Raw genomic sequence first — 19,583 nt, 5'->3', positions numbered from 1 at the left:
TTTTAGGAACATCAGTCCTTGGAAAGCTGGATTCTATTATGAGGGAAAGGGTTACTCAGGCACGCCTGGGTCTGAGAGAACTCTTTCCTCTAGATGGCTGCTACCTTGGCCCCAATTCCATGCTCATCCACCAGCCTTCTGATTTCTCACTCAGCGCCAGGCCCTCTGATCATGGGGAACAATCTAAACGACAGGCAGCAGCATCCTGTGCCCAGGAAACAAAGACTGTGAATGAAAAACTATTACATCAGGGTTCAATTTTTCTTATTAATGATTAATTATAAAATTAAGTAAATTTAAATTCACTTAAAATTTCAAATAGAAGAAATGTGGACTAAGTGGACGTTCCTTTCTCACCTATCCCCGTGCCACTCACTGACACACAGTACCGATACACCGCAGGAAAGAACAAAATGCTGCATAATATCCCACAACTATTTAACCTTTTCTCTATTTCTGGATATTTAGGTAGTTTACGATTTTCCATTCCGTGTTGCAGTGAACTTGAACATATATTTTTGTGCATTTTCTGTGAGATAGATACACAGAAGTGGAATGCCATGACAAAGTGTAAATACATTTACAATATGGCTATATGCTACTAAACTGGCCCATAAAAGATGGTACCAATTTACACTTCCAACAGAAGCATAAGAGAGCTGCCTATGAGTTTGATCAGTTGGGTTAGTTGCCTGGGCCAGATTATGTCTGCAGCAATGACAAAATTGGTTCTCTGTATTGCAAAATCTCTAGAACTTGGTGATGAAAATTGCCGCTCCTGTGTAGGGTCTTGTCTAGGGGTCAGCAGATGGCTCTAAACAACACTGACCTCATGTCTCTCTTCAGCTTAAACTGTAGCACCTTGTGGCTCCTGGCGTGTATTAGACTGAACATTAATTTCCCGTGAAAACCCTAATCAATTGCTCTTTTGAGGGGTTTTGAGGGACTCAGTAAATATCACCTTTCTCTTAAGCCCCAGGTCTCAATTTTAACTGGGTAAAAGAGTAAGACAGAGAGTCAAACATTACCTTTGCTATTGTTAAAGTTGAAATTGGAGAATATGTACACACAACTATATATATAATAGATAGTCAACAAGGACCTACTGTATAGCACACAGGGAACTCAACTCAATACTCTGTAATAACTGTAATATGGGAAAAGAATCTGAAAAAGAATAGATATATGTATATATATAACTAAATCACTTTGCTGTATACCTGAGACTAACACAACATTTTAAATCAACTATACTTCAATATAAAATAAAAAATTTTTTAAAAGTTGAAATTGGAGAATGTGAGTTATATCTGCTGTGCAAGTGGGTTTCCCCATCCTTACCTCTGGCATTAAAGAAACAGCACCTGTCTTGGACTTCCCCGGTGGCAGAGTGGTTAAGAATCCGGCTGTCAATGCAGGGGACACGGGTTCGAGCCCTAGTCCGGGAAGATCTCACATGCCGCGGAGTAACTGAGCCCGTGCGCCAAAACTACTGAGTCTGCGCTCTGGAGCCCACGTGCCACAACTGCTTGAAGCCCACGCGCCTAGAGCCCGTGCTCTGCAACGAGAAGCCACTGCAATGAGAAGCCCGTGCACTGCAATGAAGAGTAGCCCCCGCCCGCCGCAACTAGAGAAAGCCCACGTGCAGCAACAAAAACCCAACGCAGCCCAAAATAAATTAAGTTACTAAAAAAAAAAAAAAAGAAACAACACGTGTCTTAGGCAGCACTGGGTCACTGCAAATCTCGCCTAAGGCCAAGGCTTTCACTGATACATTCATTAGCTGGTAGAGAAGTCAGGAGTATACACTCTCTGGGTGGGTATGCTTGGCAACCCATGGCTACTGTTTCTTTCAAAGCTCGCATATCAGATTATGTCTCTTTCCTTCCCTGAGGAAGAAACAGTGAGGAAATAGTGTGAAGCCAGAAGTGTTACACTAAAGGTGCTCCCTCTACAAGAAAGAAACATCAGGAATAGGGGAGATTCTTGTCCTTTCTGGCCCTCCTTCTCCAGCCCCATTCTAACAGGAAAGAGTTGCATGATTGACTAGTAATGCCTGCCATAGTCTGGGTGGAGGAAGTTATGGCATATTTGGCATGTATTTCTAATCCTGCAATAATTTTATAATGAGTAATATGTGGTTACTATAAAAGTTAGATGCAATTGTGTCTTCTGAGTTATGAAAGATTTCACTACACATCAACTACCCCTGCAGACTTTCTGTCTCTATTCTCTGCAAGTTCTGAGTCTCTGTTCCACGGTAGGGTGGAGAGATAGTCTGCTCCCAGTAATCTGCAACAGTCTAGGTCTTGATAGCTCTTGGTGCTATTCCCAGCACAGAGCTGGTATTTTTCTTGTAAGTGTTCATAATTCAGGACTCACATATCCAAATACCCAGCTTCTGCACTGGGGTAACAAGAGGCAGAAAAGAAAAAAAAAAGTCACTTTGCCAAGTGGCCAAGGATTAAATTGGTAGTGGAAAAAAATTAGATTTTCAAGCTATTAAGAATTTATTGCAAACAATGGAGCAATTAAATAAAACAAAGCTGATGTCTTCCTAAACACTTGGCGTTTTCTACTTTGTACTCTAGTTGATGTTCTTTTCTAGAGAAGGAATCTTTATTTCTTTATTTTATTATTTGTATGTAGATAACTTTCCATTTGCTCTACTGAGGAGAGGAGAACATTTTTACTTGAGTTGAGTGATTTTAGGGCTCAAGAGAGATGACAGATATGTCAGGGACCAATTAAGCAGGGTTTAAAAATGCATGAGCTTCCTAATAGAAAAATAACAGGTGCTGGGTGGGGTGAAGCTGGGGGATAGGACAGAGGTGTACTGAGGGGGAAATGAGGAAGAACACTGAGAAGACAAAAAGAGAGCTTTTCCTTGATGAACATGCTGCCCTGTTGACACTTCATTATTTCTGGCCCTTCTCCCTATTCAGGCAACAAGACTGCTGCTCCCAGAAGACGGACTTTAATTGACTTGTATATAGAGCCAGCCCCTCCCAAGAGCCCTGACCACATCCCTCCTCCTCCAGACCAGTGTTCCTCCAACTTCAGACATTAGCATGTTGTGTTTCTGATTTTTGCCTTATCAACTTGCCACCTGCACTGTTTGCCACCTGGCTGTAATTTACTTATTTATACTGACTCACTTTCAAAACTTTTTATGACTAAGAGACAAATCAGTGTCACTTGCAGTAAACAGAAGGTAATCATAAAAATAAGTACAGTGGAAACAAAAACGTTGTTTAAAAGTTTAAAAAAATAAATTAAAAGTCAATAATGAAAAATAATTATTGATGAACCTGGGAGATTTACAAATTTCTAAAACTAAAATAAGTTCCTCGATGAGAAGAATGTATGTATTTACTAACAGTCAGTAATGGAGGAATAGTCAACTCCTTAGTGCTTGCTTACTTCCACCTAAAATCACCTAATCGCTACAATTTGGAAAACAGACTTTTCTAGGAGGCCGAAAGGTATAGTGGGAAAAGCTTGGGATTTCTAATCAGACCACACTGAGTTCCAGCTCTTACTGGTCTCTCACAGTAAAGTAGGATGACAATAACTACTTCACAGGGCTCCTGTGATGCCAGAATGTAATCATATTGAAAAGCATTGAGAGCATATTTAGGAAATTTCAATTTTATTCTTTTCTACAAATATGGTATTTATAGAATATCTTGTTTTAGAGTATTTTGTTCTGGGTGGGGAAAGGCATAACAAAATACAGAATCACAGAATTCGAGAAATGGAAGGGATTACTCAGAAAAAAATAAACAAAATTTATAGGCTGTATTTATTTTCCATTCAAAATAAAAATAGCTTTATTGAGTCCCACGGGAAAAATGTACTGACTTACACTATCTACTTCATTGACTAGAAGAATGTCAGTGAGAAAAGTGTTAAGAGTTTACAGACATTCAGTTAATATCTGGGCGTATTTGAGAAGCAGCCACACACGTAGCATTCTAATCCTACAGCTTTACATTCAAATGAGGCCGGTGGGTTGCATGGAACCTCTCTGGGTCTCATGGCCCCTTGATCAGCAGCCCATTCCCCTCATTACTGATGAGGAAGCTGAGACTCAGAGCATCAAGTGTCCCCATGATCTTAAAAAATAAATCATAGGGACTTCCCTGGTGGTCCAGTGGTTAAGACCTTGAGCTCCCAATGCAGGGGGCCCAGGTTCGATCCCTGGTCAGGGAACTAGATCCCGCATGCCACAACTAAAGATCCTGAGTGCCGCAACTAAGACCTGGCACAGCCAAATAAATAAAATAAAATAAAATAAAAATAAAATAAAATAAAAATAAATAAAATAAAATAAAAATAAAATAAAATAAAAATAAAATCATAGATCATAGTAACAACATTTTACCCAATGTCGACCCTCATTAAATGCTTAGTAGTGACCTAATACCAATTGACAGTATTTTATATAATTCTAGAATAATAGAATGCTTATTATGGGAGGAATTTCAGAGCTCACCTAGTTCAGGGGTCAGCACTAAGGAGTGAAGTGGGTCTGGAGGCACGGGGAGAACCAGAGAGATCAAACTATCTGGAATGGGCACAGTCCCCCACTGTTCTTCTGTGGCTTTGAACCCAGTGTCGCCAGATCTGACTTCTAAAGAGAAGACAGAAATTTGGATTTCTGGATGCTTATGTAAAAATGTCTTTATCTTTTGGCAACTAAGCAACTAAACTCCCCTACCTCCTCTCCCACCTCCTACCACACACAGAAACAAAAAACCAAAACCCTCTATGTTGGTCACATAAGACATGTTTCCATCCACTCTTGAGTGTTGCCATGTTGGTGCCTCTGATCTGGTCCAACTGTCTTGTCTCCAAGATGAGGAAATGGAGGCCCAGAAAGGAGAAGTGACTCAACCAAGGTCATATCAGAAGACTCTCTTCTAAAACCTCCTGTGAAAAGCAGACAGATCATTCATTTTTAAAAAGTATGAGGAAATGAAACTGGAATCGGATAATCTAGAGAGCAATAATTCTGAGCACAGCTCTTTGTGTAATTGTCTGTAACCTATATTATCCAAGCTGGTGAACACATGAAGTTAAGAAAGTGAGCCACTGCAGGGACTTGCCTGGCGGTCCAGTGGTTAAGACTTCGCCTTCCAATGCAGGGGGTGCAGGTTCAATCCCTTGTCTGGGAGCTAAGATCCCACATGCCTCACGGCCAAAAAATCAAGACATAAAACAGAAGCAATATTGTAACAAATTCAATAAAGACTTTAAAAATGGTCCACGTCAAAAAAAACAAAAAAAGAAAAAAAAGTGAGCCACTGCAATAAAGAGTTGGTAGGGAGGGTTTGAAAATTAAGTGGAGGTATTTGTTGGTGCAGGATGTTCCCAGAGGTGAGTTCCTACTCCAAAATCATGGACCAGCCGTTAAAGTAATATGGGAATATGCTTCCTCCAGGTCTCAGAGAAAACGCTGAGTGAGATAATGAGTATCATTTGCAGTTCCATGGAAGGAAAACCCATGCATATTTTGCATCAGTCTTTGAGATGGATAAATGAACTGATGCTTCATTTATTAATGCCACCCTTTACTGTGAACTAGTCATGGTTCAGGCATTGGGGACACAGCATGAATAGGAAAAAAATTCCCTGCCCTAATGTGACTTATGTCTTAACGGCTTAAATGAGCTGCTTAGGCAGTTCTCAACTGGCTAAATAATGGACCAGCTCTTCCATCCTTCATGCCGAAAAGAACAAGAAAGTTGATGGTGGCTTTGGGACAAAAAGTTGGCTCTCCAACTCCTAGGCCAATATTCTATTGCCATGGTAATGATATGCTCGCTGGTCTGGATTATGGCATAGGCTTTTATATTTTGAACCAAAGCTCTAAAAATACCAGGAGGCAAAAGATGCTATTAACGGGACAAGGCAGGGGAACTGATATCAATTTACTTCTTTGTTGCCCATGCCTCACTTAAAAAAATATCTGAAACCCAGCACAAGCAGGGCGTGTACCTAAATTAAGCCTTTGGTCAGCTTTGCTGGGGAGAGATGACACATTTCCGTAAGTGATTCGTCTTCAGCCCTGTTGGCTCTGGCAGATTTATAGGGGTTATATTTTCATACACAAATTGTCCTTGAACAATTTCTCCACTACCTGGAACACTGCTCCCTCCTCCCTGCCCCATGTCAGATGTGCCCATCTGCTGTCTCCCTCCCAGATTTTTTCTTTAATAACAAAGTAATTGTTGACACTGTAAGAAAAATCCAATTCTTGGTTGACGTTTATGTTCCAGAGGGTCTCTCTTTGGGGAGAAAATCAGCAGCAGATAGAGTTGCACATTCCTGACATTGGGGCCAGCTCCCTCGAAAGCCTGTATTACCGCAAAACAACTGCACTGCCCTTTCCAGCTGGTTCTCTTTTCTTTCTTGGGAGGGATCAAGAAAGACTAATGCTTTTTGTCCTTTACCCTCCCTCTATATGCCAGGGCTGCTGCATGGAGAAATGTCAGAAGACGGTCAAGGGGAAGATGGTCCATGAGCCTAATAGTCCCTGAGTTAAACTTCCATGCTCACTTCCCATGTGCCGGGTGATACTGTGACCTTGCACAGGTCGTTTCTTAAACGTATCAGTTCCCTGACAATAATGGGAACTTGGAAGTTGTCATGAGCATCAAACCTCCCCTGGCATCCACAGATAATGACACCCAGGCAGGCTGAAGGGTCTTAATAAAGATTTGGTCAAGGGTGGCCATTGTCTTCTAGGAACGTGCCAGCTGATGGTGTGAAGACTGACCCTCTTAGTAAATTTCATTGTAGCAAAGTCCCTACTAAATTGTCCTAACTGGATTAAAGTCAATCTTAATTAACAGACAAAAGAGAAAAATGGTCAGGAGAAAGGGCTTTAGAATCAGGTAATCCTTGGTTTGTATCCCTGCTCTAGCACTTTCTAGCTTCAGGACACTGGACAAGTTAATTAACCTCTCTGAGCCTGGCTTTCCTGTTGGTAAAAATAATCTCCTCTACAATAATACATCATGGAGTTGTCATGTTGGCATCAAGGTTAAATGAGATGATGTGTGTGAAAACACGTAAAACAGTGGCCTAACATCAATGAGGACTCAATAAAAGGTAATTTTCATTCCTGGTATAAATTCTAAGTTAGAGAATATTTTCACCAATACATTTTTAATTAAGGAAACTCAGTTAACAAAAGCTTCATGAGTAGGCCCTTATGGCACTTGCCATAACAAAGAGGTAAGAATATTTCAGAATTGCTGTATTACTTATTTATAGGAAGAGGTTGCTTTGAAATAATTTTAAAAGTTCTGAGCAAAATGCTTTGATGACTAACTCGAGAGTAGGGTCTATACTCCCCTTGAAGCCTTGTTTACACATTAAGTCCTTATTTCATAATTAGTGCAAAGGTACGTTTTAGTTCCCTCCAAGGGGTGATATATTCTGAATTTGCAGTACCTGGATTTCTGAGACTTTACTACCATCCGAAGTCTTAATTTCAGAGAGATCCTGCATATTTTAAACCTGAAATAATCTAGTCTTATATCCAGTACAGCTGACCTAGAATATACGCTGTTGATGACATGGTTTTGAGGCTCAGGTCTTGGTGCCGGTCTTCAGGAAGATAGTGATAAAGAAAGTAATAGTAATACCTCCTGTATCTGTGGAAATGATTTCATTTATGCTCACCACAATCCCTTGTGGCAGAAAGAAACACAAATTATTTCCCATATTTTACAGTTGAGGAAATTGAGGATTGGAAAGTAAATCACTTGCCTCATGACGTGTGCTTCAGTGGTTTACGAACCTTTATGTAGCTATTTAGTTGCAGAATTCTTTCAGAAACGGAAATGTTTTCTGTAAGAGAAAAAAAAAAAGAACCAGAGAACTGCCTACCAGCCTCGCCCTCCTTCCTGTCCTGACGTTCAATGATCCCAAATCTGAGGTGCGAAGCAGCTTTCTTTGCCAATGACCATGGTAGCCCTGGCAGGTGGTAATGAGAGAGTAGAGCTCTTTGATTCTAGATTTCTACATGCCCTTGAAATCTACTGAGAATTACGGAGATGAGATCTGCCTACCTAATACTGATGGAGCTGCCTTGGTGGTTGAAACGCTGACCCTGAAGGTGATTTGGCATGGCGCAGCAGACTGATGGGCTCTGCTCCCTGCTCACCACTGGCTGCAATTCTGTTTCTTGCCTATTTGACGTACTGAGGGAATAGTAGAGTCTGTAAAAAGAGGAAGAGCCCTAGTGTTGGCGATGCCAGCACATAAGGATGGGGAGGGGAACGAAACCAGTGTTTCTAGGTGAGGAAATTGCAAAGTAGCCAGTGGGATATGGGGGGCCATTTTATAAAATCCTTTTTTGCAGTCTCCAAGATCGACTGGAATCCTTTGGTTATAATGATAGTGCACATTCACAGCTCTCTTACTGGTTTCAAACACAGACACACATTAGCAGGAATGTAGCTAGCTAGAGAGATATAGAGACGGCATCGTCAGCCATTGGTGAGTGCTTTATGGCTTACAAAGCACCTCCAGATATACATGCTCATTTCATGTTGGCATTGCAACCAATTTGGTGCTTCAGCAATGTCAGTTAAATGAATAAATAAACATCATTGGCTGAAAAGTAGGTATCTTTATTCATATTTTACAAATGAGGAAATTGAGGGATTAGGTGATGTGCCTGAAGTCATGCAGGTGCAATAAGGTTATCTGACTCTGAATCTGGTGACCTTTCCATTACATCAATGCATGCTCTCATTGACACCTTTGTCACTGCATCACAGAAGCAGACTTGTTATGCTACAAAGAGGCTTAGGCCTCCTGTCTATTCCATGCTCTTCTTTGTCTATAAAGGAAAAGGGGCCCAAAGGAGTTTAGAGTAAAATTCTATGTGGAAACATGATCTCTTCCTCTAAAGAGATTTGGATTTTATCTTCTTATCTCTTCTCCAGAGATCATACAATTTATGATGTTCAAAAGATCAGAGATGTACAAAAAGTTCCTAGGAAGATGCAAAGGTATTCAAGAAATGGAAATGTGAGGTGGCTCTAACAGAGAAAGAGATCTTTGTTGGTTATGTTTGTAACAGCTGCTGTAACAAATTCTAAAATGTTAGAGGTTCAACATGATAAAATGTTCTCATTCATAGGACAGTCCTGTGCAGATGTTCCTCATTAGTTAGGGTGGGTGGACGCTCCGTGCCATCACTCGGGTGTCCAGGTGAATGGAGGCGCTGCCATCCTCAACATGTGGTTTCTCAGTGCAGGTCATGCTGGGCAAGCAAAAGGGAGAGGAGAATGTGGGATTGAATAGCAGAGTTCTTTATGGGCCAGGCCTGCAGCACATCATTACTTTCCACAGATCATTGTTAGAACGCAGCCGTGTGGCTTATCTGATGCAAAGGAGCCTGGGAAACGTAGCTGTGTTTACGAGGAGAAAAGGAAACGCTGGTGACCAGCCAGCAAACTCAGCCACAGGATCCAAAGGCAGGATGGTCATTACGGGGAAGTGACAACCTCCTCAGGTTGAAAAAATTCCCATAGGTCTGCCCTTTAGATGGAGTTCTCAGAAGATCTTGATTCCAAAGTATAGTTTTGACAAGGATGGGTGAGTGCATGGAGAAAAGAACGTCCAAATTATGTTCACCTTTACTACCAAGATGATGAAGATTTTCCTGGTCAGCTCAGCCAGACGTCGTTGTTTTCTCCCCTGGATTCCCACATTACTTCATTTCTTCACCTCCCATGCACTCTTCAGCCTTGACAATCAGGCTCCCACCTTCTTTTTTCTTCCCTCCGTAACCTCTGAAGTAGAGAGTGATTTCTGGGGCTGTACCATTTGGTTCCACATCATTCCACCTTTACTTACGTATGACTGTGGGCAGGTGACCTAGCTTCTCCCTATCTCAATTTCTTCATCTACAAAATAGAACCTACTTGCTAGGGCTGTTGTGAGTGTAAATTGAGAGGGTATATGTGAACTACTTAGAACAATGGTTGGTACCTAGTAAGCATTAGATATTAGCATTAGTTATTAGCATTTTGATATTGTGGACATGTTTCTGAAATCTCTTCCCTTGCTTTCCATGACATGGCCCTCTCATACGTCTTTTTCTTCTTCTTCTCAGTCTCTCATAGGCTCTCATTTCACCACCGATAACTAAATTTAGAGTTCTAAGAATGTACTTTTCTAAGTCTTCATCTCTTCCTCATACACCCGTGGCTCCATCCACAATCCACACGGAGGTGACTCCAGAACTATATCTCAGCACAGTTCTTGTCTCTCAAATCCAAGTTTGAAACCAGGTGCCAAACAGGCATTTCTATTCAGAGATTTCACAGCCATAAATAACTCAACACGTTCAAAATGGAATCCATAATCTTTGTCTTCATCACTTGGCTCCTCTGTCTAAGCTTCTGGACTGAAGAGATGGCTTCACCATGTGCTCTACTCTCCAAACTAGAAACATGGGCCTACACTCTTTCATTCCTAATATTCAAATTGTAACTGTAGAGGACAGCATAATTACTTTTTCTTTTCCAAAATATTTACTACCCTTTTTACTGCTCCCATCTCTATAGAACCTCTCCCTCTACAGGACCTCCCCCTCCACGGCAGGAATATATCCCAACTTCACTGGCTGCAGCCTTTGCCATGTGAATTGCTTTGGCCAATGGAATGTAAGCAGCAGGGTAATATTCGTGGTGTCTGAGTAGAAGCTTTAAGAACCACTGTTTTTTTTTCCTTCTGCCATGAGAATGAAATGTCCCAAATAGGGGCTGATCCCTGAGCCTGGGTGCTTGAATAAAGAAGACGCATGGAGCAGAGCTGCAGCTGTCCTGCAGCTGACATGTAATATGAATGAGAAATAAACCTTTATCATCATAAGCCATGAGAATGTTATGGTCATTTCTTATTGAAGTATAGCCAAACTACGTGCTGTTTGGGGCTGGGTAATGAGCAATTAATTATTATTGGAGGATGGAAAGATGGTAACTCATGTTATATGAAGGTAAAATAATACAATATTGAGGGGTAAAAAATGCCATCTGTGATTACTTGGAAGCATGGGAGTTTGGGAAACGGAATAACGCTGCTATGCCTTGGTTCTACTGGCTGCATTTGACAAGAAAGACCAGAGCTTGAAAATGAACTAGCAGGTTGACAAGCAAAATCAAAAGGGCATATTTAAGCCTCCAAACTGCAGGACTTAGGGAAAATGAAAGCATTTGTCACCTACACTGATAAAACACAAAACTGAGAAGGCAAAACTGAGTGACAAAATCGAACTAAAACTTGCTTTCTTACAACAATACAATTTGTATGATTATTGAATGGTTATTTTGTAGGGGTGCTTACTGGGCAATTGCTTTCTTTTAAATTTTAAAATTAAAAAATTAAAAAAAATTTATTGCAGTATAATTGAAGGGCGGTTGCTTTTGACCATCTCCTTTCTCTTTTATTTCTTTATAAATTTTTATTTGAAAATAGGACTCTGCCCTTAGAGATTTTTGATAATCTGTTTTATTCATAAATGGTAGAGATTCTAACATGACTTATTAATTTATTCAACACATGTTAATTAAGCACTTGCTATGAGTGAGGCGTTGTGTTAGGGAATCAGGATGCATTAATGAACAAAATACAAAAACTTCTGTTGTTATAAAGCTTGCAACCTGGGGTAGGTGAAAGGCTAATAAAATTTAGCAAAAAGAAAATCGACTTTGGGAATTGGTGGAAGAGTAGGATGGGTGGTCAGATTGGAGCTGACTAAAGAGGCAATAGCATCTGTTGACACTTTTCAAGAAATTTAAAACATGGTAGTAGAAAGGTATTAACATTATGAAGATGTTGGGGTACTGGGTGATTGAGGCTTTTTGTTTCTTTATTGTTTGGTTCATTTGTTTTAAAGATGGGAGATAATAAAACATATATATATATATATATATATATATTCTAGTGCTCCAGGAATAATCTACAGAGAAGGAGAGATGGGAGACACAAGAAAAAAAGGGGTAACTTAGGAAGCTTTGCCATTTACTTCACAATATGTCGTTGGGCAAATCGTTTCCATTCTGAGTCTTGGCTTCCCTATTTTTAAAATAAGGAGGTTGGACTAGCTCAGTGGTTTTCAAACCATATTCAGGGGTTTTGCAACCATTTAATTTGAGTTTTATTTTAAAGTACATTTCTATTCAATTTTAAGAATTGCAGTAACAAAAATTATATTCCCCCAAATTCTATATGTTAAAGTCTGTCAATCCTTCTACATATGTGGCCAGGTTACCTTGTTTTTGTGAAGACCTTGGAATACAGTGTCTTCTGATATTTGAAATTGTAAAATTAAGTTTCCTGATTCCATTAAAAAAAAACACAAAAAACTGTTACACTACTTATTTCTGTGAGAAATGATGTTCTCAACAGCAGCAAACTAGATGCTGAGGCAGGTATAAGACTGTTAACTATCATTCATAATCCCATATTTCAATATTTTGGATTTATCAAATCAGTATTTTCATTCTAACTTGACTTTATAAAAGATAAATGTTAAAATTAGGACTATTTCTTGCTTGCTGTTTAAATAAATTTATACTAGTGAAATACTGTTAAAACCTAATTTATACACTGGAGTTCTATGTATGATTTCATTAACAAAATATTTAAAGTTTGAAAGCTGTGGAATAGGATAATCTCTAAAATTCCTTTAAGCTCCATCAAATCTACAATTTTGTTGACCTAACAACATAACCCGGATTTATAGGAAAACTGCCAACTTCCCACTTTACTTTGTACTTGGAGCAAGTTTTTGAAGCAAGAAGAAGATGGAAAAAAATGGCTGAGCGTGGAAGGGGGAAAATTCAGCTGCACTTACTTGAAACCAACACAGCCCTTCTAGAGAATACACTAAAGAACCAGTGGCCAGCTTTAATCACCATTTCCTATAGTGAATTAGGAAATGGATTCCCCTTAGTGGGCCGTATCTGTCTCTTGTAAATGACTCTAATTCAGATGGTCACATGGAAATAAAATGGCATCCAGGGGCTGTTTTAAACTGTACCAAACTGAATTCTACTGTTATCAAGCCCAAGCCCTAAATTTCAAACTGTCAGTGTATAAGTATATGCTTTTTGCTTTCTCTGAATTTGCATAAACTCTAGTAACTTTTTTATTTTTTTGGTTGATAACAGTGTTTGTGTTAAAATCACACCTTCTTTTGATTTCTTGCATGCATATAGGCTTTCTCCTGCTTGTGGACATAAGTGCTTTTATCTCACTCTGCAATCAGTCACAAGCCAGGGTGGAGGCAGGGAATGTTTGGTACAATATTTCCTATATAAACAGTTTCGCTGTAAAAGGAACAATATGGCTCTAATTTTGATGTATGATCAGTTTAGAAATGTGCAAACGCATTTGAATATACATCCTGTACATGACAACAGCAATGTGAAACTGATACACAAAAGGATTTTTTTTTGGCTCTAGTGATTTCCCTAGCCCTCCCCCAACCAGATAATATCAGCCTCATTTGTAAGCTTTTAAGTGAAAATGCCTGCTTTGATAGCTTTCCCAAATTGATAAAAATATATGCAGTCAAATAGAATTTTTTTTAATGGTCAAGTTGTCCCCTGGCATACACACTCTATCTTAGTCTGAATACAAATAAAAGCAGCCCAAATTGAAGAGGATTTAAAATTTTCCAATGTAGCTTGAAGTAAAATTGGAAGTGGCAGTGGTAGAGACACAGCTCAGGGATATTCCAGATGTATGTGTTCTGTGTGAGAAAAAAGCACTGGATTATTAGGTCCTATTTGACTGGGCCACGTGGCAGGAGCAGCTTTTTCCCTCTGGCTGGTCACAAGTGGCCCAGGTGAGGCTCAGCCTTGACCGGGCAGCCTATGGTGGTAGTGGTGCCTTTGCTCTTGGCTCTCTTTCCCACAGTACAACTTTGGGGTTGAACAATAGAAACTCAGTGAATGCGGTTGTAACTTGGCCACTGGAACTTTCTATTATTGAACAGAGATCCTTTCTTAAAAGGTACAAGTATCCCCATAATCCTACCACCTAATTACAGTACTATTTACTGTGAATTTACTAAAGACCAGAATTTACGGATAGCAGCTAAACCAACCTCTGAAGTTGATACTATTATTAATATCCCTATTTTTCTGAAAAGGAAACTAAGGCTTAGAGATACTATGTAATTTAGCTAAGATAATATATTTAGGAAGTGGCCTAGCTGGGATTAAAGCTCAGTTTAAGAGCTAATGTTCTTAATTTCAAACTGCATCTCAGCCCTAATGCATGAAAATTATTGTTCCATGTTTTTGTCTTTGTACATGAATATGCATAAATTTTCTTATGTGAAATTAGAGGGAACACACACACAGACACTGTAATACAGTAAATTGAAATATTGGAATATTTGAAATATTTTAAAATTATCTTAAGACTTTTTTGATATTGCTTGTATAGTCTTCATTACTATGATTTTGTCATTTCTGATGGCTGCAAAGTTCATATTAAAAATGTATTTACTGTGTGATTTCAAACTATATGGTAGGCATTTCGTTATTATGTACACTAGGCATTTTGTTCTTCCCCCACCAAAAAAGGAAATTATTAGATGTATGTATCATTATCTCCATTTTACAGATATGGAAGTTGAGGGTCACAGGATTTGAGTAACTTACCCAAGACCACGCATCTGGTCAGTGTCTGGGCTGACTCCATAACCTGGCTCTTTTCACGATCCCACGGCTGACTTCAGAAACTAGCTCATCAGAAGTTAGAAGTTAGCAAATCAAAATGTCCAACACTTGGGGCACGCATAGGTATCATATCCTTTGTGGGCAATAAATTTACCATGTTGATGGCAGCTGAATGTAAAAATGAGCACTGATTTTCTTCCCAATGAAAGAAAGCCTATCCTGTGGACTACAATGATAGGATCTGTGCTTGGATAGGTGATCTAGTGGATCACAATGGATTTGGGCAGATTTATCCAGGCCCAGCAATCTGTCAAACAGTATAAGTTTACAGGGTCTGGGCGTTAGGTCTCCTGGGGTCTGCTCTGGGGACAGAAGGCCATTAGATGGGGAAGGAGGCCGCTTGAGCATCGGGCTTCAGTGCTTCATTTGGTGTGTGTGTGTGTGTGTGTGTGTGTGTGTGTGTGTGTGTGTGTGCATGCGGATGGGAAGTCCCCATCACCACCAGACACAACTTGGAGATTCTTTTTCCACACATGCCAAGTCCTAGCCATCTTTTTCTCATCCCTTCCTGTTCCTGGTTTCTTCTCTATCTTAAGGCAGGCGTCTTCATCAGGGCAGGTTATTATAACAAAAATACCATAGATTGGGCAGTTTAAATAGCAAAAATTTATTTCTCACAGTTCTGGAGGCTGAGAAGTTCAAGATCAAGGGGCTGGTAGATTCGGTGTCTGGTGGGAGCCTGCTACCTGCTTCATAGACAGCCAGCTGGTCCTCACCTGGTAGAGAGCAGAAAGCCAGAGCAAGCTCTCCTGTCTCTTCTTCTAAGGGCACTAATCTCATTCACGAGAGCTCCACACTCATGACCCAATTATCTCCCAAAGGCTGCACCTCCTACGCCATCACGTGGGGGATCAGGATTTCAACATGTGGCTCTGGGGAGGGGGAACACATTTAGTCCATAACAGAAGGGTTTCCCACCATGTGCTGTGGCAATGACTGGTGGTATACCTGAGGTAATGTTTAGGGGGTGCCCAGATGAAACATTTAAAAAATTTTAATAGTCATGTACTTAATTTATATATATTTGAAAATACATATAGAAGCACATTAAACAGTGACTTCAACCAATATTATTGCTGAGGATGAATCTACATTAAAATAAAAAAGTGAATCATTTAAAGAAAAATGTTAAAAAAAAAAAAAAATACGGGTGGTACTAGGATGTGCAAAAATCCCGAAGGTGGTTGATGAGGGAGGGAAGTTTGGGGCAATACTGCTTAAAAGATGTTACCTCCTTCCCTTGCTTCTCATGCTGCACAGCGGGCCCGGTCTGTTCCTCCAGCACTGTGCTTTCGTGATCTTCCTGGCTGGAACCCTGTCTCTCTTGCCCTTTGAATCCTCCACTTCTCTGCCTCAGCACCTGGCACAGTGTTCAGCACAGAGTAGGAGGTTCAGCTGGGACCCTCAGCGTCTCTGCTTGTAAAATGTCTGTCCAGCAGCTCAACCTGTGGCCGGCCCCTGGGCTCTACCTTCCAGCAGCAAGTTCTGAGATCCAGGGCTCTCGAAGTCTGATCTTCTGCTAAGAGAAGGGAACAAGGGACAGAAATAGAACAAGAAATCTTGAACACAGATAAAAGGCTTTTTGATATTTGCATGAGATATGCTTCTTAAAGAGGAACTATTTTTATAGTATTATCTATAAGAGATTATAGGCAAAAATTAATTTTCTAAGTCTTTATAGTTAAAACAGTCTGTGCACAGAAGGAATTTAAATTCCTCTTTTAATAAAAAACCGTGCATTGCCCTGCAGGCAAAGGGCTAGGTTGGGTTTTTTTGGGGTTTTTTTTGTTTTTTTTAGATGTGATTAGTGATTTCTGAGGCCAGGAGAAATTTGTAAAATGCTACAAAGACTGCTGTGCTTACTTCACTGCATTCCAGACTGTGTCCATGCTTCTTCATAAAGGATTATTTGGGGGGCGGGGGAAATGGCAGAAATATTACAATACAGCAATTCAATAAAGTATTGTAAAACCATAAAATACAGTAAGGATAGGAACTAAAGCTTTTTAGGCAGAGGAATTAAGAAATAGGCGAGGCAGGATGAACTGCCTGAGCTAAATGAACAGGAGGCCAATAATTGAGCTTAGAACTAAGGGTTGAACCAAAGGCATTTGAAGTGTTAATTTATTAAATAACCCTTTGCTTTCATGGCTTACCATAAAAAATATTTGTGGTCAGGAAAGTTAGGAGACAGGAAGTTGAAGTCTTCTAAACCCATTTCTATGCTTGGAATGAAACCAAACCTTTATCCAATCATAAACCTTACATGTTTATCTGCCCGGGAATGGAGAGGGGGAGAGAGAGGAGCAGAATTTGATGTAAGGAACCTCTTCTCGCCCTGGGTTTCGGTCCCAGCGGGGTGTCCTCACGCAGCTTGGAGGAGACGGCGGTCTCCCCTGCCTCGATCCACAGCACCCACCCCCTGAGCTGATGGGCACGTATTGGCTCAGTTTCCCCACTTTGGTGAAAACTGACAGGGAAGCAGGGAACGGTTTAATGATCAAAGCTGAACTGGATCTTTATGAAAAGGATCCTTTCCATCTTAGAAATCTGAGCCATTTGAAAATAGTTCAGATCCAAGAGGGAGACTACCCAACTGTCCACACAGGCTGGCTTGAAAGGAGACTGGGGCAGATGACCAAACGTTACCTGTCTTTAACACAGTGCCTTGAGAACAGAGGGCTTGAGAGCGAGCCATTGCCCTTAGGCTCTTTTTACCAGTGCGGCATCCTGGTCTAGTCTCAGGGAAGAATGTGATGGGAAATACCCTTAAGGGCCAGGACAAAAATATGAATTTCTTACATGGCTGGATATTTCTAATATCTTGATTTGATGGATGAAGGCACCGAGACCTTAGGTAGTAGGATGATTTGCTGCGGTGTGTATCCACTGAGGAAGGAGACTCTCTGAGTCCTCGTTGAGAGTAGAGTGATTTTGAGAAAGTGATTTAACCTCTCGAAACCTCAGTTTCCCCATCCTTAAAGTGGGGTTAACGATAGTCTGCACTTCCATGGATTGTTTATAAATATCTGAGTTTTCAATTCCCAGTCCAGGGCTGAATGTGGTATAATTCTGCCTTCTTCACAAGATGCTACCTCTTTTTTCAAAGCTAAGAAAAGGAGTGTTTATAGGTTTGGCATGATCTGCTCACTATTCACCCAGTGACCTGGGGCAAGGTTGGCCAGAGGTGATACAGGAATAAAAGGGGAGAGGTTAAGGAACTTAAATTTGCAAAGTGAGTACTATGTATCAGGCACTTTACATGCATCATCTTATTTATTTTCTGAAAAAACAAAAAGAACATTTAGGAGATGGGGCTTATGATTCTCATTCTCAATTGGAGATACTGAACTTCCAATAGGTTATGGGATATAACTGAGGTGGCACAGCCGGGGCAGACCAGGTCCCAAACCAGGCTGCTCTTTTCTCCAAAGTCGAGGCTTTTCCACCTGTGGTGCATCACCTTTGGTGGTAGAATGGAGGTGCTGGTGGTGGAGGAAGAGAAGGTGGAAGCAGGGGACTAGGAGGGAGTACCCGGGGGCATCAGGCACTGCTCCAGTGGCCGGAGATTTCGTCCCCACTAGCTACCGAGAAAGGTACCTTGTGAGTCAGATCTCCTGACGTACAAGGATCGTTTGGATTCCATGTTCAGGTCCTGGGGGTGATGCCCTGGGAGGCTACAGGGAGTCTATACACATGTGGTGGGGATGTACGGGGCATCACTTGGAGGCCTGGTTTAGATGTTTTATGAACACGGCTCTATTTAGCTCTCACACTGGCCCAGTGAGGTAGGCATATGGCAAATTGACATTTAGATGTTAAGTGGCTTGCAGTGCCAAGATTCAAGGTGGTGATTCGGTTACTTCATCCCATTACCTCCAGAGAGTGTGAGGGAAGAGCTCGTGGTGGGAATGAGACAGCACAGTGCTCAGGAGGTCCGTGTTGCAAGTTTGATCTTTTGGGCCAAGTGGATTGGCCTAGAGGGAAACTCCTTTTAATGGTTATAGGCGTCTTCTCCCTTTTGCTGGAACACAGCACATCAGCCATGGACCAGGGGGCATTTAAGAGACTGGGGAGATTTGGGCAGGACTTGGTGACAGTTGCCATGGCTGTGTAGTGAGGGGGCTTTGGAATCAGTCATTCCTGGCTTGAGTCCTGGCCTCTGCCTAAATCTACATGCTGGGTGTGATTTACTGAGTGGTTCTAAGCCTGTATCCTCTATGGTAAACGGTAATCATAATAATACTCATTTACCTCATGGGGTTGTTTTGAAGATTAAATGAGAACTTGTTTGTAAAGAAGTAGCAAACTAGGGGCAGGATGTAGCCCATGGGTGGAACACCTTGCAAGGTGTTCAAAAATGTTTTTAAGTCGTTGCCAACTGAAAAAAATTTTGAGATATCACCCAAATATCTATCTATGTATCTATCTTTCTATCATCTATCTTCATCACTTCCTTCCCCAAATATGAAATTCATGATGCAAAGATTTCTATGAAAATTCAGAAGATGTGGCAGCAAAGGACCCTTGTTCCCACGATGTAAAGAGCAGCCACTACCTTAGAAAGAACATGTATTTTCTGGTTTTCCTCAACTGCCTGCATGCCCTACAGTCTGCTTTGTTCACCTGGTCCCTGTGGACTTCACAGTGTGGAAGCTGGCAGATAGTAGCAGTGCTGTGCCTGGTGTAGAGGAACATACAGAAAGCAGCAGAGTCAGGATCTGAACCCTGGCAGTCTGACCCCAGGGCCAGCAGGATCACTCACTTTGTGCTACGGCCTCACTATTCAAATGTGGTCCA

The 19,583-nt window shown here is 40.9% G+C and overlaps 1 long non-coding RNA gene across 1 annotated transcript; it reads right to left on the bottom strand.

The window, feature by feature from the left end:
- Positions 1-7,782: 7,782 nt before the first annotated feature.
- LOC132350925 (uncharacterized) lies at positions 7,783-15,610 on the bottom strand. The gene is made up of 3 exons (XR_009498054.1): positions 15,402-15,610; positions 8,085-8,234; positions 7,783-7,863 (listed from the first exon to the last, which is right to left on the bottom strand). It is a non-coding gene; the product is annotated as an uncharacterized LOC132350925 (long non-coding RNA).
- Between the last annotated feature and the right edge of the window lie 3,973 nt (positions 15,611-19,583).

Source organism: Balaenoptera ricei, chromosome 16, assembly GCF_028023285.1.
Source record: "Balaenoptera ricei isolate mBalRic1 chromosome 16, mBalRic1.hap2, whole genome shotgun sequence".
Classification (NCBI taxonomy): domain Eukaryota; kingdom Metazoa; phylum Chordata; class Mammalia; order Artiodactyla; family Balaenopteridae; genus Balaenoptera; species Balaenoptera ricei.
Note: the sequence above shows the minus strand (reverse complement) of the source record. Positions and strands in the feature narration are given on the sequence as shown.